Raw genomic sequence first — 12811 nt, 5'->3', positions numbered from 1 at the left:
CTTTTAAGATCAATCCCATTCACAATACCTACAAAAAAATCAAATACTTTGGAATAAATTTAATCAAGGACACCAAATATCTCTATGATGAGAATTACAAAACATTAAAGAAAGAAATAGAAGATACGGGGCTGACGCTGTGGTGCAGTGGGTTAACGCCCTGGCCTGAAGCACCGGCATCCCATATAGGCGCCAGTTCAAGTCCGGCTGCTCCACTTTCTATCCAGCTCTCTGTAATGCCCTGGGAAAGCAGAAGATGGCCCAACTCCTTGGGCCCTGCACCCACATGGGAGACCCAGAAGAAGCTCCTGGCTTCAGATCAGTGCAGCTCCAGCCATTGCGGCCAATTGGGGAGTGAACCATCAGATGGAAGACCTCTCTCTCTCTCTCTCCCTCTCTCTCTCTCTCTCTTTGTCTCTCCTCTTTCTGTGTGATTCTTTCATAAATAAATAAATAAACAAATTTTTTTATAAAAAAAGAAATAGAAGTTACAAACAATGGAAAAATCTTCCATGTTCATGGATTGGAAGGATCAACATCATCAAAATGTCCATACTTCCAAAATCTATTTACAGATTCAATGCAATATCAACCAAAATACCCAGAACATTCTTCTTCTCAGATATGGAAAAAATGAGCCGGCGCCGTGGCTCACTAGGCTAATCCTCCGCCTTGCGGCACTGGCACACCGGGTTCTAGTCCCGGTCGGGGCACCAGATTCTGTCCCGGTTGCCCCTCTTCCAGGCCAGCTCTCTGCTGTGGCCAGGGAGTGCAGTGGAGGATGGCCCAAGTGCTTGGGCCCTGCACCCCATGGGAGACCAGGAGAAGCACCTGTCTCCTGCCTTCAGATCAGCGTGGTGCACCGGCCGCAGCGCACTGGCCGCGGCGGCCATTGGAGGGTGAACCAATGGCAAAAAGGAAGACCTTTCTCTCTGTCTATCTCTCTCTCACTGTCCACTCTGCCTGTCAAAAAAAAAAAAAAATGATGCTGAAATTCATATGGGAATGCAGGAGACCCTGAACTGCTGAAGCAATCTTTTACAACAAAAACAAAGCTGGAGGCATCACAATACCAGATTTCAAGACATACTACAGGGCAGTTATAATCAAAACAGCCTGGTACTGGCACAAAATCAGATTGATAGACCAATGGAACAGAATAGAAACACCAGAAATCAATCCAAGCATTTACAACCAACTTATATTTGACAAAGGAACTAAAACCTGGAACAAGGGCAGTCTCTTTAACAAATGGCACTGGGAAAAGTGGATCTCTGCGTTCAGAAGTATGAAGCAAGACCTTACCTTATGCCTTCACAAAAATCCACTCAAAGTGGATTACAGACCTAAATCTACAAGCCAATACCATAAAATTATTAGAGAACATTGGGGAAACCCTGCAACACATTGGCATAGGCAAAGATTTCTTGGAAAAGACCCCAGAGGCCCAGGCAATCAAAGCCAAAATTAACAAATGGGATTACATCAAATTGAGAAGCTTCTGTACTGCAAAAGAAACACTCAGCAAAATGAAGAGGCAATCAACAGATTGAGAGAATTTATTTGCAAACTATGCAACGGATAAAGGTTAATAGATGCCCACTGCAAGACAAAGTCTGTCCCTCAGACCCATTCAAATTCCAGGGAATCATATGGAAAGCTAACTGTGTCTGTAGTATCTGTCATTTTTACTCATTCCCCTAATAGACACTTACAGCCCCTCAGAAATGTCTGCACTGTCCATTCTCCCTCTCTGCTGTGGAGAAAGGGGATGTGAGCTTCTGAGCTGCACTGGGTTGCTGGGTAATCACAGTCGTGTGGTTTTCCTGGGTGCTGTGATGCTGCCTCTTTGTACATCGATAAATTTGTGTTTCATTCTTCTATTTAATGTGTCATGTCAGCTCATTCCTGTGAATCTTCAGAGCATAGAAGGGAAATATCCCATTATCCCTCCAGTAGATTGTCATCAAGAGGACAATTTGGGAGCCAATGAAGCAAAATCTCCCAACATGCTGAGCACAAGTACAACCTTAGTCTGAATGCACAATTGAAAACAGCCAGAGAAGCCCACTAGAGCATTTCAGGCACAGAAAGCCAAGATACTGTGGCAAAAAATATCCTACATGAAGGATCTCTGTGGGTGAGACCCCAGTGGAAAAAAGTGGTCATCAAAGAAGGAGGTACTTTTCTCTGAAGGGAGGAAAGAACTTCCACTTTGCTTATGGCCTTGTGTAAATACTGACAGAGTTTGTGGATTCAAAAGGCTCCCATAGCATAGGCAGCTCATGTTAAGAGCCCTGGATGAGGGCCAGCATTGTGGCATAGCAGGTAAAGCCATAGTCTTCAGTGCTGGCATCCCATATGGGTGCCGGTTTGAGTCCCGGCTGCTCCACTTCCAATGCACCTCTCTGCTGTGGCTTGGGAAAGCAGTAGAAGATGGCCTAAGTGCTTGGGCCTCTGCACCCACATGGAAAGAGCTATAGGAAGCTCCTGGCTCCAAGCTCTGGATTGGCATAACTCTGGCCATTGCAGCCAATTGGGAAGTGAACCAGCAGATGAAAGACCTTCCTTTCTTTCTCCTCTGCCTCTCCTCTCTCTGTGTAACTCTGACTTTCAAATAAATAAATAAATCTTAAAAAAAAAGAGCCTTGGGTAATCACTGACATCATACATAAAAATGTTAATTGTTAAATTAACAACAGGAGTCACTGTGCACTAACTTCCCATGCAGGACCTCTGTCCTCAAAGAGTTGTATTATGAAAGTTAACAGTAAAATTCATTCTCAAAGATTTATTTTATTTTAGTGTATTAAGTGGAAGATATTCTCTTTTTTTAAGATTTATTTTATTTATTTGAAAGACAGAGTTACAGAGAGAGGTAGAGACAGAGAGAGAAGTCTTCCATCTGCTGGTTCACTCCCCAGATGGCTGCAACAGCCAGAGCTGCACCTATCCGAAGCCAGGAACCAGGAGCTTCTTCCAGGTCTCCCAAGCGGGTGCAGGGGCCCAAGGACTCGGGTCATCCCTCTACTGCTTTCCCAGGCCATAGCAGAGAGCTGGACGGGAAGTGTAGCAGCCAGGACTTGAACCGGCACCCATATGGGATGCTGGAGCTTCAGGCCAGGGCTTTAACCCACTGCGCCACAGCGCTGGCCCCAGCGGAGGATATTTTTATGTTTTAAGTTTTAGTTATGCCTAAGTGTCCAACGCCATTGCTTGTTTTCTTAGGTGTTTCTTTAATTCATTCTCAAGGACTTACTTTCTTTTAATGTTTTAAATGGAGGATATTCTTATGTCTCATAAGTTATAGTTATGTCTAAATGCTCATAAAAGATGTATTATTCTTGGGTGCTTCTTTAAAGTTAATTAAGTTTCTAAACAAAAGAAATGAACTTCAAAGAACAATGACTTTGAACTGTTGAGGAACAGGTTTTTTTATTTGTGGTTTTTTTTGTGCAAATCGTTGATCTCTTAGTATAGAGTTGGTCTTCTGTGTATAAAGTTAACTGAAAATGGATCTTAGTGGAGAATGAGACTAGGAATGGGAGAGGGAGGAGGAGAAGGGGTGGGAGTATGGGTGGGAGTATGGGTGGGAGTATGGGTGGGAGGGCGGGTGTGGTGGGAAGAATCACTCTGTTCCTAAAGTTGTACTTATGAAATGCATGAAGTTTGTATTCCTTAAACAAAAGGTTTCTAAAAAAGAAAAGAAGTAACTCTGACTATATAAAGACATCTTTATGTACTTCATAGTCTTTATGTACTAGAACGGCACTCTCTACCCTTGCTGGTAGTGAGTCCCTCTCAGGTTTTTCTCAGAATAAACCTATTCTGGCTATTGTGTTCATGATTTGCCTCCTCTTTGTCTTGTTCCCATACTCTAACAGAGATCCTTCCTTACAATGTATTATTTTTTATTTTCGAATTGTTTCCTATTGTGTGGATGTGCTACAGATTATTTTTCTGTCATACTATACTATAAAGAGATACACAAATGATTCTTTTGTTATTAAAAATAATACAATAATAAGGTTCTTATTCATACATGCTTGCATATAATATATATGCTTGCATTAATATATATTTAATACATACTTATATAAATATATTATTATGCATAATATATTAATAATATATTAATATACATGCTTGTATTAATATATATTTAATATATACTTTTAATATATTAAAACACTAAAATGAGATATCTTTTTCACCTATCTGACTGGAAATGATCAACATGTTTCATGTTAGTGTTAGCAATTATTTACTCTTACATCGTTAATAGGAGTTATTAGCACCCAAGTATATATTTTTAATATATTACTTAGTAGTTTCATGAACTACTTATACTTTAACTTTTATTTACTTATTAAAAAGGCAGAATGATGAGGAGGGAGGGAGGGGGAAGGGGTCAGAGAGAGAGAGAGAGAGAGGGAAATATATTCCATCTGCAGGTTCATTCCCCAAATACCCAAACCAGCTGAGGTGGGGCCAGGCTGAAGCCAGGAGCCTAGAACACACTGTAGATCTCCCACATCAATGACAAGGACCTAAGCACATGAGCCGTCATCTGCTACCTCCAAGGATGCACATTAGCAGGAAGCTAGATCAGAAACAGAGTAGCAGGGACTTGAACCACGCATTTCAATACGGCACGTGGGCATCCCAAGTGGTGGCTTGACGTGCTGCACCACAACACCCACTCCCTATCTTCCTTTTAAATAGATAGGTATTGCCATACAAAATGCCTAAGAATTTCCTCCAATTCACACTCCTACTAACCATGTAAGAGTAAATAATTGCTGCCGGCGCCGCGGCTCACTAGGCTAATCCTCCGCCTTGCGGCGCCGGCACACCGGGTTCTAGTCCCGGTTGGGGCGCCGGATTCTGTCCCGGTTGCCCCTCTTCCAGGCCAGCCCTCTGCTGTGGCCAGGGAGTGCAGTGGAGGATGGCCCAGGTGCTTGGGCCCTGCACCCCATGGGAGACCAGGAAAAGCACCTGGCTCCTGGCTCCTGCCATCGGATCAGCGCGGTGCGCTGGCCGGCCGCGGCGGCCATTGGAGGGTGAACCAACGGCAAAGGAAGACCTTTCTCTCTGTCTCTCTCTCTCACTGTCCACTCTGCCTGTCAAAAAAAAAAAAAAAAGAGTAAATAATTGCTAACACTAAATAGCATGAAACATGTTGATCATTTCCAGTCAGATAGGTGGAAAAGGTATCTCAATTTATTTTATTTGTGTTTAAGCAATTCTGAATAATTTTGAGCCTTTTACAAATGTTTATTAATGCTTTTCATTTCTATGAACTACTTGTTTATATCTACAGTGTGTTTTTCTACTGAGTCACTGGCCTCTTTCTTGTTGACATACAAGATCTTTATAGAAATGCTTTTTGTCTGTTCTACAAATGCCCCATCCCCACACACATACTTTTCTGCAATTTATCCTTTTTTTGCCATTTATCTTTTATTGAATTTTATTTTCCAGTGAAAAGGGAGTGATCTCCTTCCTTCTCATCCTAAAGGGTCATGAGCAACACCCCTTAACCAAAATGTTATGTAGGAAGGTAGACGTTAGCCTACGTGTGGGAGGAGCCAAAGGGGAAAGACAAGAAGTTCCCTTGGGAAGGAACACAGAGCTGTGCAGGCACGGTTCTGAAGCAGCCTGGTGTTTACGACAGTCCTGCCAGTGTTTGATTGCCTCAGAGGAGCCCCAGCCTTCCCCCAGGGAGACATGCCAGGAGAATCCTCCTGACCCAGTGCAGACAGGGCTATTCAGTCTGATAACACTGTGCAATAAAGCCTGGCGGGGGGGAGACTTCACATCCTGAAAGTCCTTTGCCCAATAATATCCCAAAAGAGGGGGATGGGCAAGGAGAAATGATGGAATACGTGGACCCCAGATCCATATAAACCCAGTCAATATGCAGATTGGACACTCAGTTCCTTGCTGACTCACCTACCCAGCCTGTCAGGTGTACGTTTCATCAAACTTTGCTAGCCTGCTTACCACCACTGTCTCAGTTTTTTTTTTTTTTTTTTTTTTTTAAGCATGGCATTGTTTTTAATTAAGTACAAAGACTTTACTAACATGTAGCCTAAGATCATTTCACATACAGCCAGTCTCATCTCTCTTTTCAATGGTGAGGCAGATTCCCTTTCCTTGAGGAAGAGAAATCCATAAGTTGTTGCCTTTGCCAACAATGAAAATGTTGCAAAGTTGCAAAGCTGTTACCATTGGCATCTTTTACATAAACCACATCAAAAGAACCTGGATCTCTCTCAATTGTTGATCACACCAATTCTTCCCAGGTTGGTACCGTCAGTCACTATGCACAGGTTACTAGTGTCAAACTTGATGAAATTTGTAATCTTGCCAGTCTTCAAATCCATCTGAATTGTATCATTCACCTTGATGAAGGGATCAGGATTGTGAATGGTACAAGCATCATGGTCACCAGATGAGGGATTCCTTTCACGTCCACAAAGTTCTTTCTCATTTTGCACAACATGTACTCGGCCTCCTCAAGGATAATGAGATGAACAGCACAGTGGCTCTTGGTGTCATATGTCAGATGGAAATTCTCCCCAGTCTTGTCAATCCTGATGATATTCATAAAACCAGCAGGGTAGGTTATATTACTTCAGCCTTTGTCATCAATCTTAACAGACGGCTGGGGCCGGTGCTGTGGCATAGTGGGTAAAGCGCTGCTTGCATCCCATATGGGCGTTCGAGCCCCGGCTACTCCAATTCTGATCCAACTCTCTGCTACGGCCTGGGAAAGCAGTGGAAGATGGCCCAAATCCTTGGGCCCCTGCACCCATGTGGGAGACCTGGAAAATGCTCCTGGCTCCTGATTTCGGATTGGTGCAGCTCCAGCCATTGCGGCCAATTGGGGAGTGAACCAGCGGATGGAAGACCTCTCTCTCTCTCTTGCTCTCTCTCTCTCTCTCTCTCTCTCTCTGCCTCTCCTTCTCTCTGTGTATAATTCTGACTTTCAAATAAATAAATAAATAAATCTTTTAAAAAAAACCTCTGGCTGCGAATTTTCTTTATCCTCTGTCAGTGCATATTTCAGCCTATTCCTTAGGAAAATGAGAGGGAGACATTCTCTCAGCTTGTGGGGACAAGTGGATGGATGAAGAATAAGCACACCGGTCAGTTTATCCAGCACGCAACGCTTTGGTGCTGCTACTCGCTCAGATGCTTCTTGGGATCACGAGCCATGGCTGTACTACAAATGGAAAGAGCTGACTTATTTTTCTTATAGGGGAAGAGAATTGTCTGAATTGGAGGTCTTATCATCAATCAAGGTAGGTTAGAGAATTCCTTGTACAGAGAGTTTTTTGTTTTTTATTTTATTTATTTATTTTTTTTGGTTTTGTAACTGCTTTGGAGGGTCTATGTGATGCCTTGGGGAAGAGGAATTCTAGTTTCTTTGCTTGCCTTTGAAAAGAATGAAGAGTAAGAGAAAGGAGAGCAAAAGGTTAGAGAAAAACTTTACTTCTGTGGCTGCTTCTGGTTTGAAGAATTCTTTTGTCAGCCCCAACAATGGAATCTAATTGATTTATTTATTTGAAAGGCAAAGAGAGAGAACAAGAGAGCCAGAGAGAGAGAGAGAGCACATCTATTGGTTTACTCTAATGCATGCAATGGTCAGGGCTGGTTCAGGACTGAAGCCAGTAGTGGGAATACAATCTACATATCCCAGGTTAGTGGCAGAATGCAATCAGCCAAGCCAGGAACCAATCAGTAGAGCCATCACCTCTAATCAGCTTTATTGTGATGCTGGAGCACAGAAATTACATGAATTGACTAAGGTCAATCAATAGGTCAGCATTCATAGAGCAGGAAGCTGGAGTTAGGAGCCAGAGTTTGGAATTGAATCCAGGTATTCTGATATGGGTTGAGGGCATCGTAACTGCTAGGCTAAATACCTAGTCCCTATAAAGTATTTTAACATCCCCCCCAAACTAGTCACCTCTCACTGCTCTTTTTCTGGTTTTCCTGGAGACATCCTTTTTATTTTTATTAGCTTGAGATGTCATTATTCTGTATGATTGCCAATTTATTTACTAATCTTAGGTAAGTCACATAACTTCAGTATTCAGCATCATAATAAAACAGACAAGGGTGGTTTGGAATGAATTCAGATTATAAATACATCTGGAAAGCATGAATGTAAAGAAGTTATAAATATAAATCAGGAAAGGAAACCACAGGGTTAACCAGGAATCAGACAAGGGAAATCCCCTACTTGAGCTCCAGGGTTCAACTGCATTCTTCCTTTTCTGTTTTCTTTGGCATCCCTGATGCCCAACCCACCACACACTTTATTACAGGGTGTCCATCATGAAAGCACAGCACTGCAAGGAACCTAACCTGGCTCTCCCAAAGCCATCTCAGTTGGCAAATGTGCTGTCTTGCTTCTAAAGAACACGAATCTCTGATATACCTCTCTCTCACACACATTGCCCTTAGCTCTTATTTCAAATCTGTAATTATAACTAATGCTTCTGCAATATGTGATTTTTAATTTTTAGTCTGGTACAGAAGACAACCCCTTCTAAGAAATGAAAAATTTAAATATTATTACCAATTAGGCTATAGGCATGCAGAAGAGGCCAAGGTTACCAATTGAAGACTTCTGAGGTCCACACTGGCAAAATTTTGTTCACATAATGAAGGTCTGCTTATCTGAGTTATCCAATTTATTATTCATTCACAAACACTGAGGCAAGCACTGGGCTAGGCACTGAATGAGAGACACATCTGTCTTCTCTGAGCCTACTTAATTACAGGAGAGAGGGGTGTACAGAGGTATTTACAGACTGCTAAATATTTTGGCAACAAATATTAAAAGTGATTTAAGTGGGCATATCATGGGGGAAATTTCATTTCTAAGGACTCAATTAAGAAAGTATCAGGGGCCAGCACTGTGGGACACTAGGTTAATCCTCCGCCTGTGGCGCCGGCATCCCATATGGGAGTTCTAGTCCCGGTTGCTCCTCTTCCAATCCAGCTCTCTGCTGTGGCCTGGGAAAGCAGTGGAGGATGGCCCAAGTGGTTGGGCCCTGCACCCTCATGGGAGACCAGGAAGAAACTCTTGGCTCCTAGCTTCGGATCGGCACAGATCCAGCCATTGCGTCCATTTGGAGAGTGAGCCAACCAAAGGAAGACCTTTCTCTCTGTCTCTCTCACTGTCTGTAAACTCTACCTGTCAAATAAATACAACAAATACAATAAAATAAAAAAGAAAGTATCAGAGTGGACACTGCTTCAAAGTTTAACTTCTGCTTGAGATGCCTGCATCCACCATATCAGAACTGATGGGATAGAGTCCTGCCCCGACTTGTGATCCAGCTTCCTGCTAGTGTGCCTGAGGACTAGCAGGTGATTGCACAGTACCATCCATGTGTCAGACCCACATGAAGCTTCTGGCTCCAGGCTTTGGATCGGCCTAACCTCAGCCATTATGCATTTGATGAGAAAACCAGCAGATGGATATTCTCTCTCTCTCTCCCTTTCAATTAAATAAATACATAAATTTTTTTGAAAAGGGGGGTTTATTGAGATGGGTGAACAAAGGGTATAGGACTTATTATCAAAGAATCTCCACAATAACAACACCAGAGAAGGAGTATAACCCAACTACCCAAATACCCAGCAGTAACAAGAATTAAGCAAATAAACCAGGACAAAACAATGTGCTTGAATACTACAAAACCACAGGAGAAACAACAAAAAGCAATGCAGACTTAGGTGGATGGCTCTGGAGGACTCTTCCTGGTATACAATGGAAAAAAAGACAGAAACCAAGTATTAGAGGACTCTATTTTTGTAAAGAAAAAATATACTTGACAACAAAAAAAATCTGAAATGATACACATCCAAATGTTAAGAGGAATTAACATTTAATTGAATTTTGGTTATAAATGATTGAAATACTATTATACAAATGAATATATAATGATACAATTTAAACAACTAGTTTAAATTATTTTATATTTTCAGATCATATGTAATATATTCTTAAAATATAATTATATATTCATACAAATATTTTACAAAGGGCATGTTTTTATTTAGTCAGAACAAATCTTTATAAAAATGTCAGGCTGTGATACAGTAACAGTGGTTCAGCAGCATTCCTTTCACCAACGTGAATACAGCGCCTTTTGTGCACTGGGCAAGAGCTGCACACTGGGCAGGCAAAGCTAACAAGAAGGCTTCCTGCTCCCCAGGCCCAGCCCGAAAGGCTGTCAGAGCAAAGGGTCACCTTACAGAGGATGGAGAAGCAAAGCAATGCACAGACTGACACTGAGGTTGTGCCTTAAAGAATAAAGAGGAGCTTGTGATACGGGACAGAGAGTCTGGGAATATTGATAGGCAAGGGCATCAAGATCAGAAACATGAGAAGAAACAGAAAGATCATGGCTACTGTGGATGGTTGTGCAGATCTGTACTGCATAAGGCTACCTGCTGAAGGAGTGGGGGAAGATATGCACCCCGGGCTTTGTTTGCCAGGTCACAAACCCCAACTGCATCTTCCCATAGGAAGGGCATCCTGTTACCCCCATTTTTCTTTTTAGTGGACACTTAATAATTACACATATTTGTGAGGTATAATGTGGTATTTCAATACACATGTGTTAATTAGCACATCCATCATCATTTCTTGGGAGTATTCAAAATTCTATTCACTACTTTGAAATACTCAAGTAATGGTAGTTAACCATAGTGGAACTGTGCTATAGAACACTAAAAATTATGCTTCCTATCCGGCTGCACCACATGTATCCATGACTATGCTCTCTCCATCCCCTTCTCCACCATAGCATTCCCAGGCTCAGTAGTGTATTATAAAATACCAAACCAGGCAATAGTGAAAACCACATTGTAGAGCTGGCTCACCCCTGACTGGGTAAAATGACCCCCCCTGGAGTGTCCCAAACACTGTGCTCCTCTGTGTTGGCACTTAGCAGACTACTTCTATGACTGCTGAGTCATTGTCCTCCCTACAGACAGATGTCATGTCCTCTTAGCTCATCATTTGTACTGTACGCCTAGCACAGTGTCTTGCATATTGTAGATGTTCTATCAAGGTTTATTCAATGAATGAATGATTACATATGCACAGAATGGAGACTGGAGGAACAGATTAAGAAACTTGTTTCAGATATTTAAACTTTTTACTTCTTAGTTTTTTCATATGTTCCAAATATCCCACTCCAATTCTGTAGTCAAAAGAGGACAATACACTAAACTTAGATACCGTAACTCAGCAGCTTGCCATGAACTGTTTGGAGCCTGGTTTTCAATAGGAGACACATGCTTGCCTCCACCATGCTTTCTCCAACCCATGACCAACTGCCAGGTTTGGAGATTAATTTTGGTGTTGAGGGTCCTCCAAAGACTCCTGCGATAGAGACTTGGTCTCCAGGGAGAAGCTATTGAAAGGTGATGGAAACTTCAGGAATTGGGGCCCGGATAGAGGTCTTTGATCATGGGGGTGTGTACAAAGAGGGAATTCTGAGACAGTTGTTATAAAAGCCCCAGTTTGGATCTGGTCTCTCTGCTTCCGGGTTCACTATGTGATCTTCCAAACACTCTAGCCCTTGCCAGCTGCCACCCTCACAGGGGCCAAGCCAATGAGGTGGCTCAGTCTGAGGCTTAAACCTCCAGAATTGTGAGAGCCTTTCTGTGTGAGTTACCTCTGATATCTCACTGCCATGACATAAAGCTGACTAACACATACAAATCAGAACTCAAATGTCACACAGATAAAGGTGATTACTTTTAACATCAAAAGATATATAGAAGGGGTCCATTATTTTCTTTTTTTTTTTTTTGACAGGCAGAGTGGACAGTGAGAGAGAGAGAGACAGAGAGAAAGGTCTTCCTTTTGCCGTTGGTTCACCCTCCAATGGCCGCCGCGGCCGGCGCGCTGCGGCCGGCGCACCGCGCTGATCCGATGGCAGGAGCCAGGAGCCAGGTGCTTTTCCTGGTCTCCCATGGGGTGCAGGGCCCAAGCACCTGGGCCATCCTCCACTGCACTCCCTGGCCACAGCAGAGGGCTGGCCTGGAAGAGGGGCAACCGGGACAGAATCCGGCGCCCCGACCGGGACTAGAACCCGGTGTGCCGGCGCCGCAAGGCGGAGGATTAGCCTAGTGAGCCGCGGCGCCGGCCCATTATTTTCTAAATTGTCCTATGACATTTAAATACTGATAGCTTATTCAAAATTGTCTACATGCTGATTTTCAAGAAAATCTGACAAGGAAGATCATTGGCATAATTTTATTTTTGTGAAAACTACTGTTTAAAAATTTTTATTCTCCTAACACAAACAGGACATTTTTACCCACAGCATGTATCAGAACAAGTATTTTTATGACAGCCTGAGGTTCACACTTCACTTACCTTTAGTGAAAACTACCTGTTTTTTCCTGTAAAAGGAAAAAAATCCCTAAAATTCCTCTAAATATTCTTAGCCATTAGGACAATTCACAGTGGAAAATACGAAGCCAGGCAAGCCTTCAGGCTGTCCTCAAATTCTCTCACTCCATGACTCTACCCTCAAACTATCCCATGCCCTAAGGCACACATTTCTCAGCCTCCTCTTCACTTGGTTTTGTAGAAGCCCAAGCCTAGACACACATACTCTAAATAACCAAAATCATTCTCCTGAATCCACCCTTTCGGGGCTCCCTCCTACTTAGTGCTGGTCCATGGCTCCCTAGTGAACAGCCCTCTCTCTCACACTCATACACCCCACAGTTGCAGCCTGCACCATATTCTTGTCAAGCAAAAATC

At 42.7% G+C, this 12811-nt stretch overlaps 1 pseudogene; it reads right to left on the bottom strand.

Moving 5' to 3' along the window:
• Positions 1-5159: 5159 nt before the first annotated feature.
• LOC100341948 (small ribosomal subunit protein eS4-like) lies at positions 5160-8457 on the bottom strand (annotated as a pseudogene).
• Between the last annotated feature and the right edge of the window lie 4354 nt (positions 8458-12811).

This window comes from Oryctolagus cuniculus, chromosome 14, assembly GCF_964237555.1.
Source record: "Oryctolagus cuniculus chromosome 14, mOryCun1.1, whole genome shotgun sequence".
In the NCBI taxonomy this organism is placed as follows: Eukaryota; Metazoa; Chordata; class Mammalia; order Lagomorpha; family Leporidae; genus Oryctolagus; species Oryctolagus cuniculus.
The sequence above is the reverse complement of the archived record's forward strand: the minus strand, read 5'-3'. Positions and strand labels throughout refer to the sequence as shown.